At 52.8% G+C, this 14023-nt stretch overlaps 1 protein-coding gene across 1 annotated transcript in view; it reads left to right on the top strand.

Annotated features, from left to right (window-relative positions):
- Positions 1-7685, top strand: part of Znf775 (zinc finger protein 775) — a 36211-nt gene extending 28526 nt beyond the window's left edge. Inside the window, exons 6-8 of the mRNA XM_033763965.1 lie at positions 916-1019; positions 3151-4450; positions 5495-7685. The gene's annotated coding sequence lies outside the window, so the exon portion shown is untranslated. The remainder of the gene's footprint in view (positions 1-915; positions 1020-3150; positions 4451-5494) is intronic.
- Positions 7686-14023: the final 6338 nt, after the last annotated feature.

Below are 14023 nucleotides of genomic sequence, written 5' to 3'. Positions count from 1 at the left end.
TTTTTTTTTTTTTTTTTTTCTATTGAGAAGGGTCTCCTTATGTAGCTCTAGCTGGATTTGAATTTATGTAAGTCAGGCTGGCCTTGAACTATAAGTGATGCTCCTGCCTCAGCCTCCCAAGTGCTAGGGTTACAGGCATGGGCCACCACACCCAGAATCCTCACACCCTTTTTGTCCAGAGGTCTTGCCAGGGGTCTGGAGCCCAGCACAGTGCCATGGGAAACACCAGGATTATAAGGCTGCCTCTCCCCCTGGGCTTTGCCACTTAAGAGCTGCGGTCCTTGGGAGAAGCCACTTTGCTTTAGGTCCATCCTCCCCCACCCCCCGTCTATAAAATGGGATAATAACAGCTGCCCAAGGGGACTGCACAGGGTTATTGGAAGTTCCCATGAGATAATACATGGGGAAGGTGTGTAAAAGGTAGAAGCGTGTACAGGTAAGGCAGGTAAGGGTGTTATTATTTAATGGCAGGGGGACCTGGAATTAAGCCTGTCATACCTGCTGGTTCCCTGGGTATTCCAAGCTGCTCTTTCGTGGACTGTATTCAGCTTGACACCAGAGGACTCAGTGCCAGTCCTTCCCCCATACCCTCTGGCCATCCTAGTGACAGGACCCAGGCTCTCTAGGAGGGGGCTTTGCCAAGGCTGGCAGCAAGGACCATTAGCTCTGTGATTCTGCCCTTTGGGGTCTCGCGCCCAAGAACACACACAGATGCTCCACAGCTGGGGCGCCTGCGGTTACCGCCTTTCCTCTCTTGCTCAAAGAAGGGGCCCTACCTCCAGCTCCCTCATCCTGCTTCCAGTGTCTGGGGGCAGCAGGCTGGGGGACTTGGGGAGCCCACAACCGGCCCCCACCCGGCCTCCTCTCCTGCCTGAGCAGGCGCAGCGCTCGCAGCCTTCCTTCTTTTGCCGCCAGGTTGTCTGCAAGTTGGACCTCCCAGCCTCACGGGGCAGTTGTTCGGCTGCGAACGTCGCGGCTGCGGCGCTGCGGCAGGGACGAGGCCCAGGAGGCGGCGCCATGTGAGTCCCTGCCGGGCGGGCGGCGACGGAGGCTACCGTATTTACCGAGGCCAGTGCGGGACCCCGAGGGGCGGGTCACCGCGGGCTGCTACCGTATTTGCGGGAGCCATGCGGTCCTCGCCGGGAGCGGCGGTGCCACGGGTTAATTGTGTTTACCTAGGATCGCGACAAGGGTCATTTTGGGGCGCTGTGGGCGTGGGGGGAGGTGGCATAGGTCTCCCCAGGAGCCGGGGCTGCAGCTGGACAAGGAGGGCTGCTGCTGGGTGGCAGCCCAGGAGTCTTCGTGGGGGTGGGGCTGCGACGCACGGGGGACCTTGTAGCTCCAGATCGCTGCGGGCCGTAGGAGTTGGCGCAGCTGTGCGCGGGGTCTGCGGAGTGCGGGGAGAGCTCTGGATTTGTGCAGCTGCTCCGCCATCGCAGGGTCGCGGGAGGCTCCCGTCTTTATGGGGGCGGGGAACCCGGGCGAGGGAGTCGCTGCGGGAGCCGCACTGTGTTTGCGTCTCACAGCGCGGACTCTAGAGGAAAGCGCCGCCGCTGGAGACCCTGGGAGGAGCCGGGGCGCAGCCTGGGCTGTGAGTGTAGCCGGGAGGGAGAACTTGAGGGAGGGACAGGGCTGTGGCCTTGGGACCCCGGGGAGGGCGGGGCCTCAGTCAGGGGTACAGCGGGGAGAGAGGGAGAGATTACCGGCTGCCTGGCCAGGGCCAGGCCGAGGTCGATGGAGGGACAATCATGGTCCATTTTTGCAAATGTCAGCGGAGCTGCCTGCGGAAAGACTTTTGGGTGGGGTCCTTGGCCAGGGTATTTGTCCTTTACCCAGGCTGAGTGAATGCCTGTTCCCCCTGGCTTGAAGGTCAGGGAAGACACATGGGGTGCCTCTGAGAGCCCACTCTGCAGGTGCATGAATGAGGCTGCAGGAGCAGAGAGGGCCTGCAGAGCCTTCGAGAGGGTCAGCGGGCCAGCCTCCCTGATGGGGCTTGGGATGAATGGAGCCCCCATGCCCGGGAGTTTTTTTTAAGTGTATGGGAGTGGTGGCATTAGATAGTGCCTCTATCAGGACAGTGGCCTTTTGGGAATGGATGACCCTACAATGGCAGGAATGGGGGTAGCAGGCTCCTCTGTGTGTGTGTGTGTGTGTGTGTGTGTGTGTGTGTGTAAGGATGCCAAGTTGGTGAGCAGCTAGTACACTGAGAAGAGCTTGCAGCAGTGAGTCATGAGACTTAGGGCCTAAGTCACCTTGCTGTGTGACCTTGGGCAAGTTTGTTGACCTCATTGGGCCTCAGTTACTCCACTTGTAAAATGGGGCTTGCTCCCCTGCTCTGCTCCTTTCTCGGGCTGTTACAAGGACAGTGGGAAAGGATTTAAGAGGGTTGCCGTGATCTGGGAAGGGCATCCTAGGAGGATGAGGGGAAAGGACCCAAGTGCTGGGCTGTATGTTGCAGTTTGAGTGCTCTGAGCATGTGGCTCAGCCTGAGGCCAGGCTCTGCTCTGGGACCCCAGGAGGAATCAAGCTGAGAATGGGCCTCCATCCCACACTCTTCAGTACCTTGAAGCCTTTTAAATCCAAACCCCATTATGATACAGGTGTTGATTTAAATGTTTAAGTCAGCAAAGTCCTTTCAAGTTTAAAGGATTTTGTTTTTGTGTTTTGCTGGAAGCTCTGCAAAAATGTCTTTATACCACCCGTGACCCCACCCTCCCCTCAAGCTTTGGGGTGCACTTCTCTTGCCTATCCTTGAGAATCTGGTTGGAGATAGAGGATATTTTCCAGGTGAAAGATTACTGAAAATACCCAGGGCCCATGAGTATTCCTTTCTGCATGTGTTCCATGCCTTTGTGTGGCAGCAGTGCTCGGCGCTCCAGTTAGAAGGTGGCACTGTCGTGATGATGACAGTCTCAGGGTTGGGATAGCAAGGCTCAGAGAAGCTAGAGGAGTCAACGAAGGCTTCTAGGAGAAAGTGGCACTTCAGAAAAGTCCAGGGTAGGCCGTGATTAAGGAGTAGAGGGCCGGCAAGGGGAAGTCTGGAAGGAAGAAAATTGTATCAGAGGTTGAAGGAGATGAGTGACCCCTCCGGCTGGGGGTTGGCTAACCCTTTGGTCCACTCTGACCCTTCTCTTGCTTCTGTCTCTCTAGGGTCTCGTGATTGCAGCTGGAAGCGCCCATGACCGAGCTGGTCACCTCCGAGGACGGATCCCCTGTGGGGGACGTGGAGGAGGGTCTGGGGGACGAACGAGGCCTGGTTATCCACCACCCTGCAGAGGAGCAGCCTTACCGCTGTCCACTGTGCGGCCAGACCTTCTCGCAGCAGCCCAGCCTGGTACGGCACCAGAAAGCGCACGCCGGAGCAGGGCGCACAGCCGCCTTCGTGTGCCCAGAGTGCGGTAAGGCCTTCAGCGTCAAGCACAACCTGGAGGTGCACCAGCGCACGCACACCGGCGAGAGGCCCTTTCCCTGCCCCGAGTGTGGCCGCTGCTTCAGCCTCAAGCAGAACCTGCTCACGCACCAGCGCATCCACAGCGGCGAGAAGCCGCACCAGTGCGCGCAGTGCGGCCGCTGCTTCCGTGAGCCGCGCTTCTTGCTCAACCACCAGCGCACACACGCGCGCATGCCAGTGCCACACCCCCGCCGCCCTGGCGTCTTTGGGGAGCGGCGACCCTACTTCTGCCCCCGCTGTGGCAAGAGCTTCGCGCGCGAGGGCTCGCTCAAGACCCACCAGCGCAGCCATGGCCACGGGCCGGAGAGCCAGGCGGCTCATTTAGGCCACGTACTATGATCTGTGCGCCATCTGTTACCATAGGCCGTCTCTGGAACCCGATCCATGTCTGGGTCTCTTGGAGATGGCACTGGGCTGTGTTCCCCGCTGCGGCTGGGCGTCTGGGCAGGCTTGGGGTGTATGAGGGGCTGCCCCCTTTCTCTCCTCCCCCAGGGCCCTCCTTTTGGCTGGGCTCACACGCGTTGATTTTGCTCTGCAGGCTCCTGCTGCTTGGAGCAGGTAAGTGGGTAAACTCCGCAGGTGGGATTCAAGGGTGGAGTGTGTGGTGTTGATTTTCCATATCTGGTGGATGTCCTGGGCAAGCAGATCGAGCAGGTCTCTGTGTGACTCGCTGCTTACGAGATCTTCATTCCCAGAATGTCAGAGTTGAAAGCGTCTTGGAGAGGGCAGCTTGCCACAATTCCCCAGGCCCAACCTCAGCCCTCAAGACCTCCTGCTTCTGGCACCAACTCTCTGGTGTCCTTGGGAAATCATCCCACTTCATGTCTCAGTCTGCCCATCTGAAAGTTGGGGATAGAGAGCAGAAACTCCTCCTCCTTCTCTCTGGGATACAGTGAGGATTTGCCTGAGAGGGGTGACACCACTTTTCCAAAAAGCTTTGGCTGAGAACTCTCTGTCTGCCACCTGCTGTGCTGTGTACCACTCTGGGAAGAGCCACAGGTGAGGACCCCAGGTGCTGATACCCGTGTGTGACCAATGCATAACCAGTGCCTACTGGTGGGCTATGCAGTAGGGACAACCTGTAAAATGCTCTGGGACCAAAGGTGGCTGTCTTCACCAGGGGACTCTGATGGATGAAGAGGAAGCATATGCAGGGATGATTTCAAGGAGAGGTTTCCATAAAGGAGGGTCAAATATGCCTTATAGAGGATTTGGTGGTCAGGGGAAGGGACATCTGAGCTTTTAAATGAGAAGCACACAGTGATCTCAGAACTGAGGCACTAGAAGGGCAGGTAGAAGAGCAGGAGCTTTGGGGTGATCTGAATGAGATTGAAATGAGGCCCTAGCTAAGATGTTTGTCCAGGGCTGTGCAGTGACAACCAGGAAAGCCAGGACTTGTCCCTAGGACCTCTGATTGGAAGTTGTTATCCTGGGTTGGAGGCCTCAGCTGCTGTTCAGCAGATGAACCCAAGGATTGCCTGAGCTTTCTCCAAATCACAGGAGTGCTTGGTGGGACAGTGGGTGAAGTCAGGGCATTGTTTTGGATTCTGGACCCAAGTGACATTTACTGCTGAAAAGTGGAAAATTATGCTGGGAGGATTTAGGCATGTGAAAGGAGCCTGGGCAGGGGCATCTAAGGGCACGCAGAGGAAAGATACTGGCACTCTGAGAGGACCTCTGCTCCCAGAGCCCTCCCTTCAGGCCCAGGCCTGTGCTAAGTGCCGGAGACCCATCCCTGCCCTTTGCCTGCCACTCCCAGTGGTTATCACAATGAGGACATGTGTTTGGTGGCAGAGAATAAGATTAAATAGGGTGCTGGGGCATCTGGAGCAGTCACCCAAGTGCCTAAGGATCTCATGTGTAAATGGGTTAATATCTGCCAGTGATGGGGAAGGGGCTGAGAAGTCTTGCTCAAAGCTGTGGCCAAATCCAGGTTAGGCCACCTGAGGGTCCCTCCTAGCCCCAGTGGGGGATGGAGGCTGGGGTGGACAGGGCCAGGCACAGCACCAAAGCTGATCTTGATCTCTTTGTTTCTGTGAACAGATTCAGAGCAGGCACAACCTTTTGACCCAGGAGGCGCAGGGCACATCTGGGCACAGAGACTAGGAATCGAGTCCCATAGTGGCCTGACTGATGCTGTACCCTGGCCTGAGGACACATCCCCTAAGAAGACCAACTTCAGGAGGTGCCCTGCAGTGACTGGGAGAAGTTACCTGATGGAGCCTGGGATGAGAGGCTGATTCCTGATTCCAAGTCCTGATGGGAAAACTCCCCAGGCCCTGTGGGAGTCACAGCTGGGCAGGTCTCCTCCATGTGCCTGGCACAGACCCCCAACTCTCATGTGGCAGCAGCAGGGATATAGCACCTGAGTGGAGAACTGGCCTCTCTGCTCCTGCCTGGTCCACCCTTGGCTAATGTTCAGAGACAGGAGGTGACTATCCTAAGCCAACACAGCAAGTTGGTGTCAGATCTGGCTCTAGAGGCAAACCCTCCCACCACAAGTGAGCCACATGAGCAGGCTTCATTTTCCTTTCAGAGCCAGAAAGGTCTTTAATACCCTAGGGTCATTCAGCCCTTTGAAAATCTGTGGAAGGGTTATGGACCTTGTCCCCAGAAGAACAAACATACCCAGCCACACTAAAAAATTCCAAGCAATTTCAGGAGCCCCTGAGCTTGACTAAGAACCTCAGGCAGGGTTCTTCACCTGCCAACCTTTCCTCACTGAGCCCGAGTGAGGCCACCATACAAATAGCATTTCTCTGGCCTCCTTCCCTTGTGAGGGAATAAAGAATTCTGAGGTGGAAACCTTTTTAGTGACTCTCTTCTCCCAGACCTAACAGTATACCAGGCTTCTAGAACCTGATTTCCTGTCCCCTGACATCATCAGAGGTTCCCTGGGCTGGTTTGTCTGCCTAACAGGCTCCTGGTTTGCGTAGTGCAGCCCTCTGCTTGGCCCATGCACAGTGAGGTCTTGGGGGAGTCGGAATGGGGAGAAGGTCGGGGTTCAGGCTTTGACCACCCCAGAGAAGGGATCCATGTTCCCCCAACCACACCCAGACAGTGCCTCCTGCTCCCAATTGTGCAGCCCCAGGCAGGCACTGCTGGGAAAGCTGGAGAGGAAGAGGGTGTGAGCCCTGTGTGCTTGTTGCTCTGGACAGTTTGAGAAGCCAGTAGGTGAACCAAGTGTCCCCCGAGGGGACAGGGTACAAGTGAAAGGGAGCAGGCCCCGGGCCAGCTGCAGGATATGGAGTCACCTTCACACCTGAGCAGGTCAGTTTAGAGCTACCCTGCATCCTGTCTCCTGAGAAGGACCCAACCATCAAAAGGTAGGACTTGCAGGGATGCGAAGGAAACCTGTGGCTTCCTGCCCTGAGGTCTTGCTGGTCCTCTCCTGTGGATCTGGTTCCTGGTTCTTACTGAACACCTACTGTGTACCTCATCCTGGGATTGCAGATGCCCTGGGAGATGAGAGAAGCTGGAGGTGCTCCACACCCCAGAAACATCCACGTGGCTCCCATCCTTGGCCAAACTCAAGGAAGCCTCAGCTATGCACCCCTTGTTTGCTGATGTCCAGCTGGCCTCTTCCCTGCCACAGCTGTGCTGTGCCTTCCCTCGTGTTTCTGAAATGGGCCCCTTTCCTGCCCTCCCGGAGAAGCCCCCCTTATCCACCAGGGCTGAGCTTCCCCAGCACCTGGCCATGTTCCTTCCTTCTTTGAACAGTACCTGTGCTAATGCATTGTGTCACTCTCAAGTACAATGTGCTGTCTTGTCTTCTGGTTTCCTCTGTGTCTCTGTGTTATGTCTCAAATCCCCAACCAGACTGTGAGCTCCCTGAGGGCATAGGACCATGTACAGGGCTAGGCTTCTCAGTCTCAGAAAAAGCTTGTCAACTGCCTGATGGGGGCCCGCTTTGGGGTGGGGCTGAGGTTTGAAGGGGAGAGGGTATGGGAGTTAACTAGGGGGTGCATTTTACTGGGCCACGGATGGGCTCCCCTGGGTCAATCATGGGTACATTCCCTACTTGGGGGCAGTGGAAGCAGGAAGGACCTCCACCCAGGCTGTGCAGGTATGCATGTACATGGCTGTCCAGGTGGGCTATTTCTGGAGGTGACCAATACCTCCCAGAGCTCACTGAGTGGAATAAATGTTCTCGACAACAGCTGGTGTGAAGAGTGGTCCTTGGAGGCTTAGCTGGGAGCAGAGCAGTGGCCTCTATCTCAGCCCCCCTCTCTTTGGGAGGTCAGGTTCAAGGTAAGTTGGGGGTCAGTGACAATAGAAAACATCTATCAAACACCGCAGCAATGAGCACAGGCTCCTGCATCTGGGGTGCTGTATCCTCGTAAAGCACACAGGTGCCAAGCATGCCCCCTCCTCCTCCTGCCCAAAGGGGGATCTGCTTCACAGCCCAAGACTCCTGCAGCCTAAGTGCCGAATGGTGACCTTGTGCCAGGCTCACCTGCCACCAGGTGGCCACGGGACTCAGTTGTTGACAGGGAGAAGCGGGTCCTGGCTCCAGCTGAGGCTTACTCCAGCCCCTTGATCGGGGGCTTCGCTCTCAGATTTTCAGCTGTAGCCATTGCCTCCTTTGCCCAAGGAGGGTCAGGAGTGACTGTCACTTGAGGACAGTGCTGTTATATTGAAACCTGGCTTCCCTGGGGCAGAGGTTGTGAGTCAGGTAGGGCTCATGTTTTATTCAAGCTGGCTGAAGCTGCAAAGGGCAGTTACGGGCTCTTGTGACTGAGGCACTGGCTGGAAGGCGAAAAGGACCCAGACCCTCTCTCCTCACCTCTGGTCACCTCCCCTGGCAGAAAGAAGCAGCAGGGCTCTGCCCTCTGCCTGCCTGGCTCCATTCGTTTCCCTGGTGCTTCTGAGACAGGTGCAGGCCTGCCTGTCATTTGCCGAACTGAGATTTCACTGAGATGCCATCTGCTTCCACCTCCCTGAGGAGGGCTTTTGGTTCAGGAAATCCAGTGACCCTGCTGTCTGAAGGCAGGAGGAGGAAATGGGGTTTTTCTCCTGAGTGAGTCTGTGCGGTGTAGAAATGAAGAGGCTGCTGCCTTCCAAGGGGACCCAGAGGCCAACTGCAGTCACCACCCCACATCAATAGCAACACTCGCCTGGCTTTCTGGGAAATTTCTGGGGTGCAGAACTTGGTACAGGAAGGGAAAGATGAAGGACCAGTCCTGGGCAAAATACCAGGTGCTTGCACAGCAGAGCCTGGCCCCACTGTGCACGCTGCTCCACTTCGTGTCTCCACCTCCTACACGTCCTTCAACATCTCCAAGCCTCCCTGTCCTCACCCCAGTCATGCCCACGTGAGAGGACACTGCAGTGGATGCACTTGGTGGCCTCATCCCTTTTCCAGCTGTTGCATTGGCTGCTAATGGCTCACAGGCGCCCAGCCTGGGTGCTACCCCAGCCTCCCTGGTGGATGACAGTGACTTGGGGCTGGTGCGGGAACTCTGTAGTGCAGCTTCTGCTCAGGGCTCCCCTGAGGGATTAGATAGAAACTGGTCTCCTGCTGAGATGCCGCCCCACTGGCCTCTGCACTGTCTGTGTGGTGCAGTCACTCCCCTTCTCCGGCACCTTCCCGACAGTTGACAGTTTGTGAATGTTCGCATTGGGCCTGCTTTTAGGGTCCCAGCCTAAGGCATCATTTTTGAAGAGTACCAGCTCCAAGCAGCTTGCCTGGCCATTGATGTGTGACTGGCCTCTTGGGTGGTTGTGTGATGCTGAGCTACCCATAGGTTCATGGATTGCAGGTGACCCTTTCCAGGCTGGTGGACCCAAATGATAGCAGCCCCTTGCTATCTGTACATAAGTGTATCTCAACTGGAGACCAGGGACAAGTGTCTAGTTCCCAGGTCAAGGGTTGGGATCTAGTCCAACCAAGGTCCTTACCCCTTTGAGAATCAGTTTGTTTGTTTCTTTCTTTGAAGACAGTCTTACTATGTAGCTCAGGCTGCCCTTGAACTTGCTGTAATCCTCCTGCCTCAACCTCCCAAGTGCTGGGGTTACAGGCGTGCACCACTACTCCCAGCTTGAGGCTCATTTTCTGATCCCTGAGCAGAGAGGGGCAGACTAGCTGACCTCTGCACCCCTGGGCTATTGGTGGGCTCTGTCCAAGGCCTCTGGGGACACATGGCAGCCCTTATCTGCTTTGCAGTCAGGTTGCCCTCCTCCTCGGGTTTCTTTTCCCACAGGAGCCACCATCTCTTCTCTGAAGCAGAGAGCAGATGCTTGGTGACCTCAAACTTGGGTCCCCCCCTCTTAAGCAGGAGCTCTGCAATTTCTAGCAACAGACTCAAAATCACCTTGGAGCCGAACTTCTTTGTTTCTGGAAGGTCATGTCTTTTGCATTTCAAGAGATACAAAAAAGGATCCATGCCCTATTTTTGAACTGGCCTTGGATTCATGACGGGGTGCAGATACAAATGCTCCAGGCCTGCAGACTGTGTCTACTTCCAGATGTGAATTGAACCTGGGAACTTGGAACCTTGGGCTCGTGAGGCAGGCAGCAGAACCACTGAGCTAAATCCCAGGCCCTCAGTCTTTCTTTAGTCATAAAAAGTAACAGGTTTCTGTTACTGGCATAGTAGGGGATGGTGTTCAGGGCCTCCCTACCTCTCCTCCCAGGGTTGCTCCTCTCCTTCCTACCCCTGTGCTTGGCATTGATGGGGTTCAGGACCTGCCACCCCCAAATCTGCAAGTTGGCATTTGAAAAGACAGCAGAAGCCAGAAAGTCACTCTTGTCTTCCCCACGCCTGTCTCCTGGAGTGGCAAAGAACGAGTTCTCCCGCCTCCCTGAGAAGTGGATCATAGGGTGCTCATTCAGAGGAGCCTTCCCTGCTCCAGGTGAAGGGAGTCACAGAGCCCCCCAGAAGCCCAATCAACAGGCTTTGCTGAGCACCCCAGATCTCACCCTTTTTCCTCCAATCCCACTTCTGCACAACTGTCCATAAAACACAATTTTCTCTTTCTTTGGGCTTTTGTTTCCCAAGGCTACCATGCCTCATAAACTCATGTGAAATAAACCTGTGGGCTTTTCTCTTTTTTTGATACTAGGGATTGAACTTGGGCTCTTGCACTTGCAAGGCAGGTGGTGGAACCACTGAGTTAAATCCTCGGCCCCTGCATGCTTTTCTGTTGTCACAGGGTCCCAGCCATGGACCTGTGATGCCTGAAGACGTTGTTCTGCTTTTCTCCCAGTAGCTCCTGCCCCTCTGCTCTCTGCCCCCATTGCTGTCCCATCAGCAGGAGTCCAAGGTCACCTTTCTCCCAGTTCTTCCTGTGCTCTCAGTGGCCCAGAACCGGCTTCCCTGGGCACAGGTTTTCATGGCTAGGGTGGCAGAGGCCCAGAGTGTAAATCCCAGGACTCACTCAGGAGGCTGTGGCTGGCACATTTCCCAGAGTGGGTGTTCCAACCTGTAGTGTGGGTTTCCTGGCTCATGTAGCTCTACTCTGGGTTTCTCTGCTTCAAGGCCGCAGACTTTACTGCACAAACCTCTCCTGTACGCCTACTGCTTTCTCTTCTACAGGATGGTTTGTTTTGTGTTTTGCAGTCCTGAGGATGAAATACAGGACCTCATGCACACTAGACAAGCACCCTATCATTGGGCTGCAACCCCAACCCCTACTGTTTTCTTAAGATTCAACTGTTCATGCATTTTTTTTTTTTTTTTTGCTCAGTCTCTGATCAGTGGCAAATCCCACTTTGCATCATATTCTGCTCCACTTTGGCATGGCGTGGATATGAGCTTGCAGGCTCGGGGCCTGAATGGCTGACCCTGGGACTGTGGTGCTGGTGGCCGGTTGCCTAAACTCCAGTTTGGTTTGGGTTGGATCTGTGCTCTGAGCCTCATGCTGGGCTCGGAGCAACAGGGATATCACTTTGGGTGACTGAAGGGTGTCCTTCAGTTCCTCAGCCTCTCTCCCTCTGGGTTACACATGTCCATGGTCACTTCCTCCTGATGGCTGGAAAGTATTAGGAAGTGGGCCTGGTTTTCTGCCCATCGTCGGGGTCTATTCATGAAACCTTACCGTATGAGAAAAATCAAAACAGCCAGTTAATATCAATTTCATTTTAGGTGATGAGGAAACTTTCAGCAAATACCAAAGCCACTGTTAGATTGCACTATGTTGGCGCCATGCAGTGAAATAAGAAAGTCACTAACAAAAAGATACCAAGTAAAAGCTTCTGTTTACACCAGGGATTTTAAAACACTGAGTAATTGAGGTCAGAGGAGAAACTATAATGGAAATGATAAAATATTTACAAATGAATAACTATTTTCTGAAAACACCACATTTCAAAACTTATGTGATGCAACTCAGTCATTAAAGGAAACTTTGGCTTTAAGTGTATTTGCTAGGAAAGCAGAAATTTTGAAAAAAAGGCAAAAGTTCAACATAAGATGTTAGTGAGAGAATAGAATATGCTCAATGAAGCAGAAAAATAATGACAAAAAATCAAAACAAATGGAATAGCCAGGAGTTATGGCACATGCCTAAGCCAGAATTCTGGGAAGCTGAGGTAGGAGGGTCTGCAGGTCTGAGCTCAGCCTGGGCAATTGAGCAAAAACTGCCTCAAAATTTAAAAATGGCTGGTGCTAGCTCAGTGCAAAGGGACTGTGCTCAATTTCGATTACTAGTACTGCAAAAGAAAAGCAGTAAATTAGAGACTCAAACCAACACTGTTCCTTTGGTGAGGGTGGATAGACAGATAAGTTCTGGCGAAAACAGAAGGACTGGGGCCCAATTGGCACCTTCCCTGCCCTTTGCCCTCTGACCTTAACACCTGGTGAGCAGAGCGCCCCCTGCCGTGGCCAGCATCCAGGAACACCTGCTGCCACCCAGCAGGAGGCCCTGTTCTCCACCAACCAGGGCCAGAGGAAGCAGGTGTGGCTGCAGGAGCTACTGAGTTGGGGCAGAGCCTCTTTGAGATCCACACAGCCCTGCAAGAGAGCTGCGACCTTCTCCCAGCAGGGCCTCAGCCGGCCAGGACAGTGACAGAGGAGTCTGCGAGATCAGGCACAGAGCAGGGAGCTTTGGGCCCCTGGGACCGGGCCGAATATCCCCCTGTTCAGTTCACATTCATGGAATTAAGCCCTCATGGTTTTGCACACCTGTATTTCCAGCACTCAGTAGGCTGAGGCAGGAAGACTGCTGTGAGTTCAAGGCCAGCCCAAACTAAATAGCCAGACACTGTCTCAACAAACAAACAAACATCACAGTCATGGAATACTCAATAAATAAAAGGAAGCCAAAGAGTATATATTTTGAAAAATAATTTTAAAAGGGCAGAAGAGAGACAGAGAAGGGGGAGAGTGATCACATAAAGAAAGATGTTAGCGAAAAGATGATTACAACTATAAATACAATAAAGATTTTGAAAAATCAAAGTACTATGGACAGTTCATGACAATTTCACATTTACACGAAATGGGACAGTTTTCTACAAAAATACAAATTAATATAGCATTCTTAATCTGAATATACCTAAATCATCAGAGAACTTTAATTAGTAATAGAAAAATACAATCCTTGCTGGGTGTTTAGCTCAGTGGTTCTGCTGCCTGCCTTGAAAGTGCAAGGTCCCGAGTTTGATCCCGGTACAGGAAAAAAAAAAAAAAAAAAAGTTAAATTATACAAAAATATACAACCCTTAGCCTCACAATTTAATTAAGATAGGAGGCCCAGCCTCACAATTTAATTAAGATAGGAGGCCCAGATGGTCTTATTGTGGTGGTGTGTCAACCTTTAAAAACAGCCTTCATACACAAAGAATCCTAGAAAACAGGTGTGTGTGTGTGTGTGTGTGTGTGTGTGTGTGTGTGTGGTGTGGGTGCCTCAAACTCATCTAATGCAACTATTCAAACAGTGAGAGCTAATCAGAGAAGAAGAGTCCCAGGGAGGAAAAAGCATAAGAGCTCTCACTGAAATACAAAACTCCATAATAAAAGAACACGTTTTGCCTGCCTCTAAAGTGCAAGGTTCTGAGTTTGAGCCCCAGAAGAAAGAAAGAAGAAGGTAAGAAAGAACACACTAAATCTTGAAAAGTATTTAAAAATATATCCTACTTGGCATGGTGGTAACACCTGTGATCCCAGTACTCAGGAGGCTGAGGCAGGAAGATTGCTGTGGGTTCGAAGCCAGCCTGTTAAAAAATAAAAAAAAATTTCAATCCCCGGTACCAATAAATAAATAAATAAATAAATAAATAAAAATAAAAAAACAGAATAAAACAAAAAAAATCCCCAAAAACAAAACAAAAAAAGAGAAATATATGTATCCTGACCAAGAACATTTTATCCTACAACTTTTTTTTTGCTCTGTTTTGTTTTTTGGAGTCAGGGTCTCACTATGTTGTTGAGATTGACCTTGAATTCACTACAAAGCCCAGGCTGGCCTCGAACTCACAGCGATCCTCCTGCCTCAGACTCCCAAGTGCTGGGATTACAGGTGCGCACCACCATGCTCGGCTTATCCTACAAATATTAAGGCAGTTCAGTATTAGAAAATTGGCTAAAGAAATATCAACAGTTTAAAGGAGAAAAAAGAGCTCCTGTTGAA

The sequence above is a fragment of the Fukomys damarensis genome, unplaced genomic scaffold (assembly GCF_012274545.1).
Source record: "Fukomys damarensis isolate Sample0158 unplaced genomic scaffold, DMR_v1.0_HiC HiC_scaffold_16, whole genome shotgun sequence".
In the NCBI taxonomy this organism is placed as follows: domain Eukaryota; kingdom Metazoa; phylum Chordata; class Mammalia; order Rodentia; family Bathyergidae; genus Fukomys; species Fukomys damarensis.
Note: the sequence above shows the minus strand (reverse complement) of the source record. Positions and strands in the feature narration are given on the sequence as shown.